Raw genomic sequence first — 12,222 nt, 5'->3', positions numbered from 1 at the left:
CAGGGAATGTGTCTGAGAGAGACAGAGACTGCTGGAGTCACAGGTAGTTCCTTTTAAAGGGCCCATGCACAGACTAACTCAAATTCAAACTCACTGCCTCTGAGTTCCAGTGCTGGGGCAGCAGCTTGAAAGGCACCAGAGGCAGACATGGTGGTCACAGCCAGTCCTTGCAGCTGATTGGCCTGGGAATAAATCCCTCTCATTGATGTGTCAATGTCAATCAAGATTTAACTACTGATCAAGAGAGTGTACGCAGCCTACACAGGGGTTACCACATGGAGTACCAAGTTTGGGTGAGTAAGGAGGCTGAGCCACTGAACCCTAGAGAGCACTTACTACATAAAGCCACTCTACAAAGCCTGGGAGATATAGCAACTCTAGATAATACATAGAAACAAACACAGAGAGGCAGCCAAAATTATGAGACAAAGAGATATGTTCCAAATGAAAGAATAAGACAAAACTCCAGAAAAGAAACATAAACAAAATGGAGACAGCAATCTACTAGATTCAGACTTCAAAACACTGGTTGTAAGGATGCTCAATGAACTTAGTGAGAACCTCAACAGCATTAAAAAGGACATGGAAACTATAAAAAAGAATTAGTCAGAAATGAAGACTATGGTAACTAAAATGAAAAAAAAAATAGTTTACAAGGACTCAACAATAGAGTATCAAAAACAGCTGAGAATAAAAATAGTGATTTGGTATATAAAGTATCAAAACACACCTAATCAGTACAACAAAAAGAAAAAAAAGAATCCCAAAAGATGAGGATGGTGTAAAGAGCTTTTGGAACAACTTCCAGGGTATCAATATTTGCATCATGGGGTGCCAGAAGGAGAAGAAAAAGAGCAAGAAATTAAAAACAATAAAATGGTGATAAATATATATCTATAAACATTTTAATAAGCAAAATAAATAAGCAGAACAGAAACAGACTCATAGATACAGCGGACATTTTGACAGTTGCCAGATGGGTGAGGATTTGGGGGATGGGTAAAAAAGGTGAAGGGATTAAGAAGTACAAATTGGTTGTTATAGAACAGTAATGGGGAGGTAAAGTATAGCATACAGAATATAGTCAATAATATTCTAATAGCTATGTATGGTTTCAGATGGGTATGAGATTTATTGGGATGATTATTTAGTAAGCTATATAATGTCTGATCACTGGGTTGTACACCTGAAACCAATATAATATTGTATGTCAACTGTACTTGAAAAGTAAAAAATGATTTAAATACTTTCAAGTCAAAAAAATGAAACTAGAACACCAACTTACACAATACTCAAAAATAATCTCAAAATGGGTAAAGGACTTAAATTTAAGATGGGAAACCATAAAAATATTAGAGGAATCTATAGGCAGCAAAATCTCAGACATTTGCTAAAGCAATATCTTCACCGACACAGCTCCTAGTGTCCCCCCTCGATAGAAACTAAATAGAAAATAAACAAATGGGACTACATCAAAATACAAAGCTTCTGCACAGCAAAGGAAACCATCAACAAAACAACAAGAAAGTCCACTGCATGGGAGAACATATTTGCCAATGTTATCTCTGATAAGGTTTTAATCTCCAACATTTACTGGGAACTCATACAACTTAACAAAAGAAATATAAACAATCCAATCAATAAATGGACAACAGACCTAAATACATACTTTTCAAAAGAGTGTTGGGGTCCAGCCCCAACAGGTCCAGGGGTCCCCAAAAGTGTGGACGGAGTCGGTGAAGAAGGAATGACACAGAGGCAGCGTTCAGGTGATCATCATAGCCAGGTTCTCTAGCCAGGATATCTAGCCAGGATCTCCAGCCAAGTTCTGTCTAGGATCTCCAGCCAGGTTCTGTGTTTTATGGTCTTGTTACATCTGTATTTATACCAGTTGATTTTAATCCTATCAATTTCTATTCCAAAGGTTAGGGTGTTTCTTATCACCATTCCAGGGAGTAAAAATTATGTAGCTTAAGCGTGATTGCTCATAGTTAAAGTGATTAAATACCTGCTGGGCACTTAGTTAAGGGGTTTTATTCCCTCCCTAACTTCAGGGAAAAATCCCTACCTGGGGAAACAACCTTTCTCGTAGAGGTGACCTTGGTTAAAACACATGGGTCCCAGAAGGGGAGCAAACACATCAAGAACAATATGCCATATATGCCAGGTCCCCCGAGACATATGCTGTGCAGATGTTTCTTCCCTTCAGCAACTGTGTCAAGCAGCAAGGATGGACCAGCTTCCAGCAAAAGAGGACATACATAAGGTCAAGAGACATACAAAAACATGCTGAAAGTCACTAATCATCCAAGAGATGCAAACCAAAATGGCAACGAGGTACCATATCACACCTGTCAGAATGGCTATCATCAACAAATCAACAAATGACAAGTGCTGGCAAGTATTCGGAAAAAAAAGAAACCTCTTGCACTGCTGGTGGGAATGCAGACTGGTGTAGCCACTGTAAAGAACTGTATGGAGCTTCCTCAAAAAACTAAAAATGGAACTCCCATTTGACCCAGTGATCCCACTTCTAGGAATATATCCCAAGAAACTAGAAACACCAATCAGAAAGGATACATGCACCCCGAATGTTCATAGCAGCACAATTTACAATAGCTAAGATTTGGAAACAGCCTAAGTGCCCATCAGCACTTTTAATCCAGAGTGGATTAAAAAACTATGGTACATCCACTCAATGGAATACTACGCTATTGTAAAAAGGAACTCCTATCATTTGAAACAGCATAGATGGACCTGAAGAGCATTATGTTTAGTGAAATAAGTCAGTCAGGGAAAGATAAATATCACAAGATCTCACTCATTTATGGAATATAATGAACAACATAAACTGAAGAACAAAAACAGATCCAGAGACAGAGAAGCATTGATCAGACCATCAAAATTCAGAGGGAAGGTAGTAGAGGGTGGGGGTAAGGAGGAGAGAGCAACCAAAGGACTTGTATGCATGCATATAAGTATAAAAAATGGACACACAGACACTAGGGTGGTGAGGGCATGAGTGGGGGCAGAGGACCAATGGGGTGATAAGGATACATATGTAATACCTTCATAAAGAAAAAACTAGCCGAAACCGGTTTGGCTTAGTGGATAGAGCGTCGGCTTGCTGACTGAAAGGTCCCAGGTTCGATTCCGGTCAAGGGCATGTACCTGGGATGCAGGCACATCCCCAGTGGGAGATGTGCAGGAGGCAGCTGATCGATGTTTCTCTCTCATCGATGTTTCTAACTCTCTATCTCTCTCCCTTCCTCTCTTTAAAAACTCAATAAAATATATTTAAAAAAAAAAAAAGAAAAGAAAAAACTAAAGAGAGAACCAAGATGGTGGCATAAGTAAACACCGGAAATTGCTGCCTCCCACAACAACTTTAAAAATACAACTAAAAGACAAAACAGACATCATCCAAAACTGCAGGAAGGCTGGCTGAGTGGAAATTCTACAACTAGAAGGAAAGAGAAAAGCACACTGAGACTCAGAGGAGGTGCGGAAGTAAAGTGCAGAGGTATGGAGGCGTGTGCACGGAAAGGGGCTGGCAACTGAGGACGTGGCTGTCTTTTTGAATTGGTAGGGAGTCACAAGCCCTTGACTGCTCTGAACTCCAGTTCCAGGAAGTCTTGGGGGACCCAGACTCATACGGGGAGAAACTGGACTGTCTGGCAGTGGGCAGAACTCAGAACTCCAGGGCAGCTTTCACTCAGAGGTTCTTGCAGTGATTACCAGGACACTGAGACACGGGGCCTCTTAGGGCAAGGCTGAAGATTAACCATAGCTGTTTGCTCCACCCTGTTGATTCCCTGAGACCCCACCCCACATAAGCTGTGGCAGATGCTTTTGCATATGAATGCCCTGGCCCTTTGCAATATGAAAATTACCTAACAAACTGCAGCTGGGCCAGACAGACCCAGAACTTCCAAGAGAAGGCATAAAGCCCCACAGCAGCTTGCATTGCTACACAGCTGGGCCTCATCTGGGCACCGCCAAACCCAAAACAATGAAGGGGAATCTGCAGATCTCTTCATAGCTCCTGTTGGGTAGCCTCAGGCAGAGGCTAAATTAGCACCTCCTTAGAGATCCAAGAGCCAGGGTACCTAGTGGTCAGAGTGGGAACATCCAGATTACAACTCCGCAGATCCATAAGGGACACACTCAGGGGGCAGACTCAGTGAGAACCAAAGCCCCACTGAAGCAAGTCTTGCCCCAGAAGGGTGTCTTCTGAACAGAAGTTCTCCCATCATAGACACAGCTGATTCTCACAGCCAATTGGCCTGAAGGTCAATTTCTCCCAGTGATACCTACAACAATCAAGGTTTAACTACAACAAGATTGTGTACAAAGCCCACAAAGGGGTGCACCAAGAGTGTCCACCTCAGGTAATTGGGGAGGCTGAGCCACTGGGCCCTATAGGACACCTAGCACAGAAAGCACTCTACCAACACAGGGAATCATAGAAAATGCAGAGACAAAGAAACATGTCACAAATGACAGAACTGGAGGAAAGAAAACTACTGGATACAGAGTTGAAAACGACGGTTATAAGGTTTTTCAAGAATTTTCTAGAAACCACCGATAAGTTTAGTGAGACCCTGGAGAATATGAAAAAAGACTAACTAGAAATTAAGGATACACTGACTGAAATAAAGACTAATATACAGAGATCCAACAGCAGACAAGAGGATCCCAAGAATCAAGTCAAAGTTTTGAAATATGAAGAAGCAAAAAACACCCAACCAGAAAAGCAAAAAGAAAAAAGAATCCAAAAATATGAAGATACTGTAAAGAGCCTCTGGGACAACTTCAAGCGTACCAACATCCTAATTATAGGGGTGCCAGAAGGAGAGAGAGAGCAAGATATTAAAAACCTATTTGAAGAAATAATGACAGAAAACTTCCCCTACCTGGTGAAAGAAATAGGCTTACAAGTCCAGGAAGCACTGAGAACCCCAAACAAAAGGAATCCAAAGAGGACCACACTAAGACATATCATAATTAAAATGCCAAGGGCAAAAGACAAAGAGAGAATCTTAAAAGCAGCAAGAGAAAGACAGTCAGTTGCCTACAAGGGAGTACCTATATGACTGTCAGCTGATTTTTCAACAGAAACTATGCAGGCCAGAAGGGAGTGGCAAGAAATATTCAAAGTGATGAATGCCAAGAATCTACTACCAAGATTACTTTATCCAGCAAAGCTAACATTCAGAATTGAAGGTCAGATAAAGAGCTTCACAGATAAGGAAAAGGTAAAGGAGTTCATCACCACCAAACCAGCATTATATGAAATGCTGAAAGGTATTCTTTAAGAAGAGGAAGAGGAAGAAAAAGGTAAAGATACAAATTATGAACAGCAAATACATATCTATCAAGTGAATCTAAAAATCAAGTGAATAAAATATCTGATGAACAGAGTAAACTGGTGAATATAATAGAACCAGGGGCATGGAAAGGGAGTGGACTGACAATTCTTGGGGGGAAAAGGGTGTGGGGGTGCAGGAAGGGACTGGACAAAAATCGTATACCTATGGATGAGGACAGTGGGAGGGGTAAGGGCAGAAGGTGGGGTGGGAACTGGGTGGAGGAGAGCTATGGGGGGAAAAAGAGGAACAACTGTAGTAATCTGAACAATAAAGATTTAATTAAAAAAAGAAAAAACTAAAAAATATAAAAATAAAATAGGAAGCTTTAAGCTGAAAAAAAGGCAGGCAGGAAGGAAGGAAGGAAGGAAGGAAGGAAGGAAGGAAGGAAGGAAGGAAGGAAGGAAGGAAGGAAGGAAAAAAATAAGAGAAGAGAAAGAAGAGAAGAGAAGAGAAGAGAAGAGAAGAGAAGAGAAGAGAAGAGAAGAGAAGAGAAGAGAGAGAAGAGAAGCCAAACCACAAAACCCAAATTGTAAGCTTCTGTTATACTATAGAATTGGCTTAACAATATGGCATTTCAGGGGGTTTTCAATATGCAATTTTTTTTCAGTGAAAAAATAGGCAAAAAAACACTGCTTTTATTCAGTCTACTTAAATCTTTCTCTGAAGCATGGTAAGATAATATGCTATTTTTTTTCAAATGTTTGGTGTTATCAGTGTATTAAAGTTTATCCCTAATGAAATGGTCCTAGCTATTCAGGAGCATATACAGGAAATGAACAGTACACTGGAAGACTCCTTTGATGTTTAAACAAAAGACATGAGAAGAATCCATTAAAATTAAAAGGTATTTTCCCCTCACTAATTTCTGTATGTATTAGAAACAATAGCTAAAAATCATTATTATCCTAAATATGTTTTCAGGCAGCATAAAATCCTTCTAATTTTTGTTAACTTAGAAAGAGTTGCTTGGCTACTGTGGAATTTGAAGAGGAATAGGATGCCATTTTTCACATTATTTTTATAGTAGTACTCTTTTATTCAGGAGGAATAAGGAGAATGGCCAGAAGATCATATAACCAAATCTAAATAAACCCCTTCACCATTTACCTGAAAATTTTTCACTTTTTTTTTCTTAGAAAACACTTCAAGAAAAAAATATGAAAAGGTTATATAACAAGGACATGAAGTTACTTAAATGAGTTGTTAAGCAAAGCAGAAATTTTGCATTCTAAGAAAGCAACACCTAACCCCAAATTGACTGGCTCAGACTTGGACTCCTTGCATACACCTCAACTTTTTCTAATGGGATCAAAGTAGCTCACCTGCCTTTACAGTTCTTATATTATCCATTTTTCTCTTTACTCCCTTGCTTTCCTCTCTTCCAGCTGAATGTTTAGAGTGGAATTTATGACCACAAATGGACAATGAACCTCAGAGGATTGATGGGTCATAATAAATCCTGAATCATTATGAATCCTTTGTCCTCATTACAGAGCAAAACGAACAGTGGATATTTAGGGCCCTGATCTTCTTCTGTGCAGCCCCTTCTCTCAAACAGAAAGCAATGCTTATTGGAGGGGTCAAATTTATACCTATAATTAGGAAACATGGGGATACATTTGATCCTGGTGATTTTTCAATCCCCAGATTTAATCATTGGCTAAGTATTATGATATCTTCAGGCTAATATAAGACACATTAAGTATTTCACTAGGTGTTCCCTCTATTGGCATAATTTAGTACATGTATACCTGTCTATATTTTTCATCCTCTGTGGCTATTACTGAAAACAGATCAACATACATTAATATCCCTGTCAACAAATCTCAACTTTACAAAAACTCATAAATATTCTGGACATGTTTTAGGAGTTTTAATTATTGTGCCTACACCACCTCATGCAACTAGGCTCTTCCTTTAAGACTACACTTGAGTGTCACTGTCACTGACTTCTTTCCGTTCACACCTCCAGTTTTGCAAACATTATTACTCATAACTCTGATCCCTAGGTACTTACCTCCACTTTCACTTAATAGATGTGTATTTTAGCCCATGGTTTTACCTTCCCCATTAGACCATGAGTTACCTGTGCAGGGATATTTTTTTTTTTTTGTACTTACCTTACTGAAATTTAAGATCTCTGATGGCAGGAATTTTTGTCTATTTTCTTTACTGCTCCCCTCCCTCATCCTTTAACACTATACTTTGAACTAGTAGATGCTCAATAAATTTTTATTGAATTAAACAATAAACTTATAGACCACATTTATTTAACTTTATATTTACTGTGCCATAAGACAATGAATTGAATGAACAATATAGAGATCAGCAATTAATTGATACTTTTCTTTGTGTGTGTGCTTTTCCTTTAGGAATTAGTGGCTCCAGTTGAAGGATGGGTGTAATTAAGAAAAGCAATATTTTCTGGCCCCTGAAAGATGCCCATGACTACAGTATATTTCCTAATTCAAGGAATCTCCTACTACATTGTTGCACAGCATGAGTTGTTCAGAATTTTAAAATGCAAGTCTATAGAACATTTTTGTTGCTCTTGTTGTTTTATATTTATTCCCTTGCTATTGAACTAACCTTACTGATCATTAAGTATCAAATAATAGATTCAACATATGAGTTAGTCTCACACTTTCAATATATATATATATATATATATATATATATATATATATATATATATATATATATATATATATATATAGTGTGTGTGTGTGTGTGTGTGTGTGTGTGTGTGTGTGTGTGTGGTGTGTAGAGATTTACTAACATGCTTTTACAAGAACTAATTTTTCTTATTGAAAAGGAACTCAAATGTCCATGGGCTCAGTGCTATAATTCACACCAATGTTGAAATAAGATCTTGGCATTGTCTTACCTTTGAAATAAACACCCCATTTGCATTGGTATTGAAATAACTTATTTAATTTAGATTTTTGGATGTACATGTACCATTAGTTTCTTAATAGAAAAATAAAGAAAAAAATGAACTTTGTATTCTTTTTTTAATAACCATTATTTAAAAATTTGATTACATTTGCAGATAATTGGTTTTGCATCTATATTTTTATATTGTTTATTATTGGGTGACATTGGTTAATAAAATTACTGGTATGTAGGTTTCAGGTATACAATTCTATAATATATCACCTGCATGTTGTATTGTGTGTTCACCAGCCCAAGTCACCTTCTGTCACCATTTATACCCCATTTGCTTTCTTCCACCTCCCCCCACCCTCTTTCCTTCTGGTAATCGCCATACTGTTGCCTGAGATTTGGAAGCAGCCCAAGTGCCCATCAGTACATGAGTGGATAAAAAAGTTGTAGTACATTGACACAATGAAATACTACTCATCCAAAGAAAAGGAAATTTTATCTTTTGCAGTGGCATGGATGGACCTGGAGAGTATTATGCTAAGTGAAATAAACCAGTCAGACAAAGAAAAAGACTTTATGATCCCACTTACATGTGGAAATAGAAACATGCAGATACGGAGAACAGACTGACAGCTGTCAAAAGGAAGTGGGGTTGGGAGGCTGGGTGCAAAAGGTAAAGTGATTAAGCAAAGAAAAAAAAAGAAACTTTTATTATGATCAATTCCTCTCATTTTATGTGGCCCTTCATGAACTGGACAAATAATTCCAAAGGTAAGGAGAGATTGGGAAGCTTTTATAAATAGATTATCTACAAAACAGAGCTCTAACATAAGAGTTACCAGTATATCCCTTTAGCAGTATACACATATTTATATAAAGTGTTATTTCAAAATTAAAGACAGGTTTCTTGGAGTATATCCTATCTAATAAGAGAGTAATATGCAAATTGACCATCACTCCAACACACAAGATGGCCACCCCCATGTGGACATAAGATGGCTGCTATAAGGTGACCAGGCCTGCAGAGGAGAGCAGTTGGGAGGGACCAGGCCTGAAAGGGAGGGTAGTTGGGAGGGACCAGGCTGGCAGGGGAGGGCAGTTAGGGGTGACCAGGCTGGCAGGAGAGGGCAGTTAGGGGCAATCAGGTCGGCATGGGAGCAGTTAGGCATTGATCAGGTTGGCAGGGGAGTGGTTAGGGGTTGATAAGGCTGGCAGGCAGAAGCAGTTAGGGGCAATCAGACAGGCAGGCAGGAGTTGGGAGCCAGCAGTTTGGATTGTGAGAGGGATGTCCAACTGCCGGTTTAGGCTCAATCCCACAGGGATCGAGCAGTTGGACATTCCCCAAGGGGTCCCAGATTGGAGAGTGTGCAGGCTGGGCTGAGGGACACACACACCCCATGCAAGAATTTCATGCACTGGGCCTCTAGTGTCTGTGTGTGTGTGTGTGTGTGTGTATCTGTGAATTCAGTCATCAGTTTTTCTCCATATATTGAGTGTAATTTATAGTGCTACTAATTGTTTTTTAAGAATGTAACTAGTAAAACAAGCTTTGCTTTATATAACAGCTAGAAATTTACTTGTGCCATTTATATCTATATTTTATTATACAGAAATAATACACAATACAAAATGGTTATAATTGAAAACTATATCTTAAAAGAACCTTTTTAGTAGATCATTCTTATTAGTATGTACTGTGTTCTTATTACCTAAATATATTATCCATTTGAAACTAAATTTGTAAAGGAATTAAAATTTTAAATGTTTGCCATAAATTTAAAAGTGAGATCTGTTAAACGTTCTTTGTACTAAATTTGGTGACAATACATAGATCATACTCAGTGTCAGTTGAGCAAGTGGATGAAAAATGAGTGATTTTCATCCTTTAGTTAAGTATGATGCTAAGTAGTATGCACTAGCATTAAAAGCAAATTACTTATCACTTCAACAACCACAGCATGAGAGCACTCTATTGAAAGCTGTATATTCAGTCTTTCTTGGTCCTCAGTTTTATTAAATAAATCAACTGATAATGGTTGGATAAGCAGAGGAAAAATTATTGATGGCATTATGGCATTTCCATTTTAAAAGTGCTTATTCAAGATGTCTCCAAATTGGTTTATTCTAATCACTAAGTATTCACACATGTGCACATGCACACATACCAACACACACACACACACACACACACACACACACACACACACACACATATTTAACATATAAAAAAAGTAAAAAGAGAAAGTCTTCAATTAATGTACAAGCCAAAGCAATATACAGCAGGCATTTCCCAAGTTGTTCATGAACTGTTACCTTGAAAAACTCATCACAATTATTACTTGGAAAATATATATATATATATATATTATACTAATATATATAATTAAAAGGTAATATGCTAATTAGGCCAGACATCTTCCAGACATATATCCAGACATCCTTCTGGACAAAGCCACAGTGGTGGGAGCCGAGGCAGAGGTGGTAAAGGCTGATCAGGCCAGCAAGAGAGAGCAGTTAGGGATGACCAGGCCAGCAAGGGAGGGCAATTAGGGGCACCAGGCCTGCAGGGGAGGGCAGTTGGGAGCAACAATGCCTGCAGACAGAGGTTAGGGGTGATCAGGCAGGCAGGCAGAGGTGGTCAGGGGCGATCAGGCAGGCAGGGGAGCAGTTAGGGGCATCAGGCAGACAGGCAGGGTGGTTACTGTCAATCAGGCAGGCAGGTGAGCAATTAGGAGCCAGTGGTCCCAGATTGTGAGAGGGATGCCCGACTGCCAGTAGTTGGACATCCCTGAGGGGTCCCCGATTGGAGAGGTTGCAGGCCAGGCTGAGGGACCCCCCACATGCACCAATTTCATGCACCGGACCAACAGTCTAACCTAATAAAAGAGAAACATGGTAATTGGCGTACAACCGCTACCCTTCCCATTGGCTAGTCAGGGAGATATGCAAATTAACTGTCAGCCAAGATGGCGGCCAGCAGCCAGGCAGCTTGAAACTAACATGAGGCTTCCTTGCCTCAGTGACGGAGGAAACCAACGTTCCCCGCCTGCCTTGCAGACCTCTGAGCCTGCAGTTTGAAACATTTTAACAAATATAGAAGCTAAAAAAAACCCCCAGAAACCAGCTTTCAGCAAGCTGGGATCTCAGAGGTGGAGTCAGAGCTGGAGTTATACATTGTTTCGATTACCTACTTTCAGCAGCGGAGGCCTAAGAGCTGGAGCCTCAGAGCTAAAGCTGGCCCAGAATTAAAAAAAGAAAAAAGAAAAAAAGGAGCGGTTGGGAGCTTCCGTCACCCGCCAGCCTGAAAACAGCCCTCAGCCCCTCACCCAGGCTGGCCAGGCACCCCAGTGGGGACCCCAACCCTGAAGGGTGTGTGACCAGCTGCAAATAGCCATCATCCCCTCACCCAGGCTGGCCAAGCACCCCAGTGGGGACCCCCACACTGAATGGTGTGTGACCAGCTACAAACAGCCATCATCCCCTCACCCAGGCTGGCCAGGCACCCCAGTGGGGACCCCCACCCTGATCCAGGACACCCGTCAGGGCAAACCAGCCAGCCCCACCCATTCACCAGGCCTCTATCCTATATAGTAAAAGGGTAATATGCCTCCCAGCACCGGGATCAGCAGAGCCGAGAGGCCTCCCGGCACCAGGATCAACGTGACAGGGGGCAGCGCCCAAACCCCCTGATCGCCCTGTGGCTCTGTGTGTGACATGGGGTGGGGCCACAACCTCCCTATCCGCCCTGCTCTGTGCCTGATACGGGGGAGCTCCCCAACCTCTGATCGCCCTGTGGCTCTGTGTGTGACAGGGTGCGGCGGCCCAAACTCCTGATCGGCCCTGCTCTGTGTGTGACAGGGTGTGGCGCCCCATCCCCCACCCCCCACGGGCCCTGCTCTGTGTGTGACAGGGTAGAGCCATAACCTCCCCATAGCCCCTGCCCTGAGTGTGAGAGTGGCAGCGC

The sequence above is a fragment of the Myotis daubentonii genome, chromosome 3 (assembly GCF_963259705.1).
Source record: "Myotis daubentonii chromosome 3, mMyoDau2.1, whole genome shotgun sequence".
Classification (NCBI taxonomy): domain Eukaryota; kingdom Metazoa; phylum Chordata; class Mammalia; order Chiroptera; family Vespertilionidae; genus Myotis; species Myotis daubentonii.
This window is presented reverse-complemented; position numbering follows the sequence as displayed.